The sequence below is a fragment of the Macrobrachium rosenbergii genome, chromosome 22 (assembly GCF_040412425.1).
Source record: "Macrobrachium rosenbergii isolate ZJJX-2024 chromosome 22, ASM4041242v1, whole genome shotgun sequence".
Taxonomy (NCBI): domain Eukaryota; kingdom Metazoa; phylum Arthropoda; class Malacostraca; order Decapoda; family Palaemonidae; genus Macrobrachium; species Macrobrachium rosenbergii.
In genome coordinates, this window is record NC_089762.1 from 13,547,565 (window position 1) to 13,556,702 (window position 9,138).

At 40.4% G+C, this 9,138-nt stretch overlaps 1 protein-coding gene across 4 annotated transcripts in view; it reads right to left on the minus strand.

The window, feature by feature from the left end:
• The window catches only part of Csl4 (exosome component 1 Csl4), a 126,881-nt gene extending 125,118 nt beyond the window's left edge, over positions 1 to 1,763 (minus strand). The window contains exon 1 of one of the 4 annotated variants that reach the window (XM_067124229.1): positions 1,625 to 1,763. The gene's annotated coding sequence lies outside the window, so the exon portion shown is untranslated. The other 3 variants (XM_067124231.1, XM_067124232.1, XM_067124230.1) reach the window with 3 other exon arrangements.
• Positions 1,764 to 9,138: the final 7,375 nt, after the last annotated feature.

The window sequence follows — 9,138 nt, forward strand, 5'->3', positions numbered from 1 at the left end:
ACTTACCCCATTGCTCGGAGGACCACGAACAACACTCACTACAGGGGTCGTCGCGTGAACACACACGCCCCCTGCAAGATGTACAGAGGGCGTGTGGGTCCACGTCGACTCTAGATCTAAAAGAGTTGCACTTTTTACCCCCTACCCCGGGACACACACGCTGGGGATAGGAGGATTTAGATGATTTCTCCATTGCAAAATACAAAAAAGAGAGAATTTCCCACCAAAGAGAAGAAATATAGCTGTCAGGCAGAGAGCGGTGAAGAACAACGTCCGAGCGCTACGACGGCCAAAAGCAATTTGGAATGTTTACATCCAGGCAGGCGGTACCCCTGCTTCCCGGACAGTAGTTAACTGCCTAACCACCTTGTTTGAAGTTCAACGGCTGTTTCCAGCCTACACCTGAAAGTAATCTCTAATGTAAAGGACCGAGGGTTTGTATATTGTGTCGGAACAAACAAAATTAAAGTTCCCACCGGGAAAAGCTCAACAGTCAGGCAGAGAGCAAGAGAAACAACATCCGCAGTCTACGATGGCCGAAAGCAAACTGGAATGTTTACACCCGGGCAGGAGGTACCCCCGCCTCCCGCACGGTAGTTAACTGCCTAACCACCTTGTTCAAAAGTTCAACAGCCACTTCCAGCCTATACTGAAAGTAATTCCTAATGTAAAGGACCGACAGTTTACATATCATGTCGGAACAACAGATAGTTCCCACCGGGAAAAACGCTCAAAAGCAGTCAGGCAGAGAGCGAGAAACACACGTCTGCAGTCTACGACGGCCGAAAGCAAATTGGGGTGTTTACATCCGGGCAAGGGTACTCCCTCCTCCCGGACAGTAGTTATCTGCCTAACCACCTTATTCGAAAGTTCAACGGCCGTTTCCAGCTCCGCTGAAAATAATTCCTGACGTAAAGGACAGACGGTTTGTATATTGTCGGAACAATTTAAATTTTTCCTTTAGGCCTACTTATAATGTAGTTGGTGAAGGAGGTGGCATTTTATTTACTGTCAGTCTCTTATTCTCAGTTCCTCCCCCCCTCCCTCTACCTGTTAAGGTTTCCTATCAACACTACTGTTCCCCCCTTTGCTGTTATTAGATATCCCTCCCACCCCTTACATTCCAATGACCTTATATTCTATTTTTTGAATAGGGCTGATGAACTTTCATCACTTACCTGATGGATTTCTACCTATCCCCCTTCTGGTTCCTCCCCTTCCCTGAGCCGATCTCTGCTAAAACATATGGCTCCCTAATGGTTTGCGTATGCACGGAACCCTTCCATAACAAAAGGATGTCCGGTTTGCTTGTGAGCGTTTTCCCCCCACCCAAACACCCCGAATTCCCAAAGGGCCCCAACCATGTTGACTAAAGATGAGAGGTTAAAACAGCTGACCGACAAAAAAAAACACCATCTTCATCAGCAGCACTAAAAGTATAGGGAAAATCAACTTCCAAGGTAAAAGTGCGTGAGGAACTCTTACTTACAAATACCATTAAGCTAAGCATAGGCTAGTCCAAGCCTACGTTAGTACGATAAAAATATGGGATAAATTAGTCTCTATAAGTTAAGCCATCCCGTCTTTGTCTAGATTTGTTTGCCACCAGAAGAAAATGACTTACCTTACAATAATTTCCACAACAACTAGCTTTCCGAAAACTATTCAATCACTCAACTACCACATGACAAGCGATTAGAGCAATATTAGTAGTAGTAGGCGAAATATTCCTTTGTAACGGTCTCCTCGCTCGTTCTATTCTTCCTTTGTTTGTGTTTCTTTAAGTTTATTGTCTCTGTAATACCATATATCTTTAATAAATTCCTTCCTATTTTTAATTCCTTCTTTCGATAGATCTGCAAATAGAAGGATATTAGCCATCAATTCCTCTTTATTGTTTCGATATGGCTGCTGCACGAACTTATATCTTATATATCATGGGCAGTAGAGAAAGAAATGTTCTTAGTTTTTAGTAATTTCTTCACAGCGCACACATTTTGTTTCTTCCCCTTTTATCGTTCAATTCTAGTGTGCCTAATCTAGCCTTACTGATCAGCATTGTTTTTTCGGTTTATCATACCAGGTTTCCTCCCCTATGTTTTCTTTATGTTTTCTATATACATTTTTAAGTTTGTCTTGCCATTCATTTCTCTCAGCCATGCTTCTTTGTCCCAGTTATTTATAATTTCTTTTAATTTCTTACCTTTAATTGATTCAGTTTTACTCAAGTTTATGTTTAAATTTTTTCAGATACTCTTTTATTTGCAGAATCCAAGGAGTTTTCTTATTTTCACATTGGTCTATGGCTATCTCTTATAGGAGCCTATTTCTACCACTCTTAAGTGTTTGCGTCAGACAGAATAGTTTATTCTTCATAACCCTTGAGTGGCAGGAAGAGGCCCCTATTTCGGATCTTAAAGCACAACTTGCCGTGTACCTTGGTGCCTTCGGAATTGTCCTGTACACTTGGTTATCTATTTTTCTAGTTCATTTATGTCTTTCTTGCTGAGTTTCATGACTTCCATGGCATACATGAAGGATGGTATCACTGATCCTTCCAATACAGCTTTCCTACCTTCACCCTGCTACAGCTTTCACTGATGACTTCATTAACCACGTTTGCCATCCACTTTGCTTTAATTTGAGCCCTTTTTATTTGTCCTCTGGAGTAGTCTTTCGTGTTGCTGATTGTCACCCCCAGGTATCTTATCTGCTTGACTATTTTTATTTCTTCTATGTGCTGCATATTTTCTACATCATCAATACTATACCAATCGTTAAATATTAATATATTGCTTTTGTCTTTATTCATATTTAGACCACATTCACTTGCGGTTTCCATATGAGTTTTTATGGCTTTTGTTATTTCCTTCAAGGGTGTGTCCTAGGATTAAGCCATCGTTTCTGTATGATAGTGCCACGATCCTTATAACTTCATTCCTGAAACCTTCTGTTGAACTTTCCAATTTTTCGATTATCAAGTACGTTACTAACAGGGAGAATATGGTTGATCCATTACACCCCTACCTTGTACCATTTGTTACTACATTTAGCTCTTTTTTCTCTACATTGTTGAGGCACAGACTTGCTGTGACATATGTATATACTGATTCAAAAGCTTTTTGGAAATCAATTAATACCACAAATGAAGGGTCTTTTCTTCTGTACGTTTCTTGTATGCAATACTCTAAGATATACAGGTTATCAATTCCTCTTCTTTTTGTATTAAAGCCTGATTGCAGTTCACGCGTCTTCTCTATATTTCTAATATGTGTTTCTATTTTGGTTTTCAAGATCCCCATGAAAATTTTATGACACATTAGTTAATGCTGCTGGCCTGAGCTCTTTGACCATGGGGTGTTGTTTCTTGGGTGTAAGTGTTGTTTTTTTACTTAAACCAGCCGTTTGTGTTTTCCTACCTTTCAGTGTGTTATCTAGACATTCTGCCAACTCTCTTTTAAGGTTGGCGCTCTGTACGAACAGTTTGAAAAGAAGCAGCTTCATCCTATCTGGCCCTGGTGCTTTATTTGATTTCAATTTCTCAAGCTGGTTTTTCACTTTTCCATTATATTTACTTCTTCCATGGGTTTAATTTCTGTCATTGTTAGATCGAATACTGGATCCATGAGCTCTCTTAATGAGGTATGGAATAATATATGCTGTCAATCTTGCTGTTGGTCGTTGCATTATCTCCTCTATGTCACATTTAAATTTATACTGTTCTCTCTTGCTCTCATTTCATAATTCCTTTATTTTATTTTTTCCTCTTTTGATATACTGTCTTCGAGAATTTTGCAAATTATTTTGCTAAAGTGTCTTCCTTAATCTCTTGCTTATTGTCATCATATATCCTGATCCATTCTTTTTCTGATGTGGTCTTAACTCTCAGTATGTCTATATATTTCCAGGTTTTTCTAGGTCTGTTTCTGTCAGTTTTTATCTTGTTAAATATTCTTCTTTGGCTTATTTCTTTCTGTTTTTTCTTGGTAACCCATACTGGCTCTATCTCATCTTGCTTTCCTTGCATTAACCTTCTCTTTATTGTCTTCTTTAGGGTGTTCTCTTTTGCTTCGCTAATTGTTTCCCCTAGCTGGGTTAGATCTCTTTTTCTGTCTTGTTGGCTTAGCTTCCTTTTTATATATTCAAGGTATGTCTTAGTGGACTCTTCTGTTATTTTCGGATATTTGATTTCTTTTACTTCTTTTTCAAAGATCCTCCTTGCTTTTGTATTAATACTGAAATGAACTTTAATGAGGTGGTGGTCTATCATGATAGGCCATATTCATACTTTCCCTCATCTATCTCCATACAATCATAGTTTTTATACATATCTTCACTGAGCAGGACAAAGTCTATTGTGCTACTCTGATCTCTACTTCAGGCGGTCTCACCTTTGCAATTAGCATCTCCACTTAATAGTGTTAGGTCATGTTTTTCCATTAGGTCCATAACGTATTTCCCATTTTGGTCAAGGTCTTGCTTCCCTAAAAAACCTAAATGCCCATTGAAGTCCCCAAATACAATCAGAGGCAGGTCTGTGGCCTTCTCTACTGTATTATGTAAGGCGCTTATTATTTGCTTATTTCTTTCCTTATCACTGGTTGGCATGCAAACAAGGACTAGGTTGAATCTTATTGCTCTACAATTACCCTCTACTAGTAGAATATCTTTGTGCTTTAATTCTTCTCTCTATCACTGAATGTCTCCTTTGGACCTATGTATTATTAATAGACACCCCTTTCTTTGGTGTTATCCTCATCTCTCATAGAGTCTACCAAATTAATACCTGCTGGGATTAGCAACTTTTGCTGTTTCAGATGCGTTTCAGTAATGCGCATGATTGTATTGTCTTTTGTGTTAAGTCTATCAGTTCAATTAGTTCAGCTCTCGTCAACTCTTGGGTATTTATGAGCTTTATTTCAAAATTTCTTGATGCGTCTTCTGCGCCGTCCACTGTCTGTCCTTTTTCCTTATTACTAAAAGTGTTTCTACCATCTAACCTTTTGTTTACTAGGTGCGAACTGCCGTATTCTCCTAAACCTACTAGCCTGTGCATATTACTAAAATTACTTCCTTCACCTATCTACCTTAAACTAATTACTCTTCTTCTGCCTAACTCTAAATTATTTACATTACTAGAGATTCTATTATTTCTATCTACAGTTTTCCGAAATTTTCTTTTAGAGCATTCTAGGCGAATGAAAAATTTGCCTTCTTTTCAATTCTCCCTCACTAATAAACCATCCTTCTTTGTTTTCCTGCCTTTTCTTTAATTCTAACCTTAATATGCTATCTTTTTCTCTCTCTTTGGCAGTCATGTCAGGCACTATTAATATATATATATTTTTAATTTCTTTATTTGCACTCTTTAGCAGTTTAGCACTTTTTAATATGCTCCATTTTTCCCTTTCGTTGTTGAGCTTTACTAGTAACGGTCAGGGTTTTGATCTTCTTGTCATCTCAGAATTTTGTTTGTTGTGGACGCGGCCTACCTAACCTTACTACTTCTTTAATTTTCCATTCTCCTTTGCTTAGGTTCAGTTTATTTGTGAAAATTTCACTACAGGTTTCTTCATCTTTCTTCAGATTCTCTTCTGCACCTTCTCCCTGAGGTTCTGGTAAATTGAATATTATCAGACTTCCTTTCCTTCTTTCTTTGTCCTGTGGCTCTCCTTATTTCTTCTTGGATTGTTTTCCTTATGTTGCTGCTGCTGAGAATCTCTTCCTTCATGTCTTTAGCAATAGTCTTTTTGATGTCTTCTGCTTTGTTTGTTCGTCTATTTTTAAGCATCTGGTTCTCCTCCCTGAGCTCCTTATTTTCCCTACCTAGCTGAGCAAGACTGTTACTACACCCTACACAGAACTATTTCATGATGTCCACTGCTTTCTGAAAGCCAGTATAGGCTACTGCTCATTTGTGATGTTTACGCAATTCGTGTGAAACCACTCCTGCACCTATTACACTCTACTGTCTTTTGTTGCCTACCTACCTTCTTTTTTGCAGTTTCTCCACGGTTATTACCTGGTATTCCGTAATGAATAAGGATCCACTGAGCTGTAATTTTGCCTCCTCTATCTGGTATACGGGCATTTTTTATTATAACCCTAAGCGAAGATTAAAATTCTCCATTACCTGTCATGAAGACAATGGACATGTCAACTTTGGAGTTTGAAAACTTCTTGATTATGAATAACAGATTGCCATATTGCAGAAAACTCGGCTGCAACAATATTTTGTTCAAACGGAAGATGCTCAGAACCTGTGAAGTCTAAAAAGTTCTGCTGGATCTAGGAGTGCAGCAGAAGCAGAAGGAACCATTCGTGTATTATAGGTGTGCCTCTAGCAAATTTGATTAAAGACTCCTTAAACTTTGCAGTTTCAAGAAATGCATTTGTAGGCCCTTCATTACACACAACTGTTTGAGAAAAGAGTCAAAGTTTCTTCACAGCAACCAAGGCGGAAACAGTGAGGTGCAATCTCGGGAATTATTTCTGATATTGCTCTCCGAAGTCTTTGTTCACCATAAATGAATTATTAACTGGATAAACACAAAGATCAAATTTCCTCTTACAATAAGATTTCCAATCACACAACAATGTAATTCTTAAAAAGCAAGAGAAAAAGTTCATTGAAGACAAACATTTAAAGGAAGAGATAATAATTAACCATAATATAAAAGTTTTTGTAAAATATGCTAATTAAAAGGAAATGCAAATAAAAATTCATAATAGCGGGAAAATTGGGAGAAAATCCAGTGTTACTGAAAGTAAGATTGTACATCTTGGAGTCAGGAAGATAATTGTCTAACTGTGGACAAAACAGGACATATAAAAGGAAACATGAATAATATCCATAGAAATGGAAGGCGAAAATGCCCTGCTATTCCATAAGATCAAAAGATCGCTAAAGTTGCATGCAGAAATCACTTTACAAAGGCAGTTGTAACTAACAGAGAATGTCTACTCCAAGTTAATGTTAGAACAATCTACAGTAGATTACACGAGGCCAATATATATCACCATATTATTGCGCAGAAACCACTGCTGACGAAGAAACTATTAAAATAGGCTGGGATTCGCTCTACAGTATTATTCAATGAAAGCGAAATTTTGATGGAAAGTCGTGTTTCGTATTAAGAAAACCCCTCACTTCCGTTGAGCATGTATTCTTCAATACAAAGTAAGTTTAACTTCATTATAGATATAGGAAGTTACATTTGTAATACTAGAAATCTAAATTTTAACAAAAACAGACAATGAAAATGGAAAATATTTCTTGATAGTAGTTAACTAAAGTGTTTGTGAAAATTTGTGATGTAACTGCAGTTACTTAAAGTAGAGCAGTTCATAATCTTGTGTGGATTTGCCATACCAGGCTTTATAATGACTAGAACTATGTTGACGTCTTTTCCAAATCTAACCTGGAAAGCATCCAACCTGTGAAACGGAGTGGTCGAATACTCCACCCCTTTGGCGATGGATGGCTGATGGCAGTTCAGGGGAGCTAAATGAAATAAATAGGTGGTTAAACAGCCCCCATTATGTTTGGAATACTAGAAGACGTTTTGGTTCCATCAGTAGGGACAGTGCGACCCGAGGCAGAGCCAGTATCAAAATAGTGTCGAAGTGCTTCAAAGAACAACCAGATTTTATCAGGACTGAATGACCATGAAAATCCCCAGCAGCCTAGCAGATAGCTAGTTTAATCGGACGTTACCCACGTCTGGGGGAGGGGGGGAGTATTGTAAAGTCCCGCTCAATGAGTTTGCTGTGGTGAACTACCCGTTTTCTATGGCGACTCTCCTACAAGCCTAGGTCAAGCCAAATAGCCACATTTTTATCTATGTAAATACGCATCTGTTACTGATTTATTTATGCCTGTTTACTTTTTATGTGTGTCAGAGTATTATTGTGTCAATTCTTGTAATCTGATCTTTTATGTTATTTTGTGTTTGCCTGTCCGAATTCACATTGAGAGCAATTGACCTCGGGTCACCTGTATCCTATTGTATTCCTTTGTATGATGTCCGCACGCCGCTGTATAAGCGGCCTGCTTTCCTAATAAACCAGCAGTACATGTCCATCTGCTCATTATTTCGCACCTCTTATAGTCCCACCAGCAGAAGAGGGAAGGGCCGGGGCTATGCTACTTCCACTGGAGGTTCGGGAGAGCTTCTTCCCTTTCAAAAAACAGAGGAGGAGGCAGCCAACCCCACAGGCTGCCGTGGCAGCAACAACAAAAATACCCAGGGTCCCCTTACCAGTAGGGTTCTACGTCCGCGATGCAATCTCCGGCAGGATGATGTTGGTCGAAACTGGAGCCATGCATTCGGTGTCTCCACCTTCAGGAGAGGACCGCAGACGACCGCCGGACCTGACTACCTGCCTGACGGCTGCAAATGGGTCCCACATCCTCTCCTACAGCACCAAGCTCCTGTCGATCTCCATCCTTGGCCAGAGGTACAGCTGGGAGTTCATCATCGTGGACGTCAGAACTCCACTCCTGGGGATGGATTTCCTCGCCCACTCCAGTCTGGCAGTCGACGTCGGCCGCAGACGCCTGCTGGACACCCAGTCCTGCCAGTCCCTCCCTTGTCACCAGGCCCCAGGGAGCCCATTATCTGTTCCATAGCACCTCACCAGTATGGTGCCCATTATCTGTTCCATAGCACCCCACCAGTATGGTTCCCTCCTGAAGGAGTTCACGGAGGTCTTCAAACCTGAGCTCCGCCAGATACCTGGGACTCCTGCCAAACATGGGATATACCACCATATCAAGACGAAGGGGCCCCGACGCACGCAAAGTTCCAACAGCTTCCCCTGCAGCACCTTCAGGAGGCCAAAAAGGCCTTCACAGAGATGGAAAGGATGGGCATATGCAAAAAAGCTCCCAGCCCATGGGCTTCCCCTCTTCACATGGTGCAGAAAGCAGACGGCACCTGGAGGCCCTGTGGTGGCTACAAGCAGCTGAACCTGGCAACAGAACCAGACCACTACCCCCTGCCAAACATGCAGGACCTGACGGCCTCTTTCCACGGGGACAGGATATTCTCCAAAATGGACCTACTAAAATCTTATTTTCAGGTCCCAGTAGCTCCGGAGGACATCCCCAAAACCACCATCGTCGCACCCTTTGAG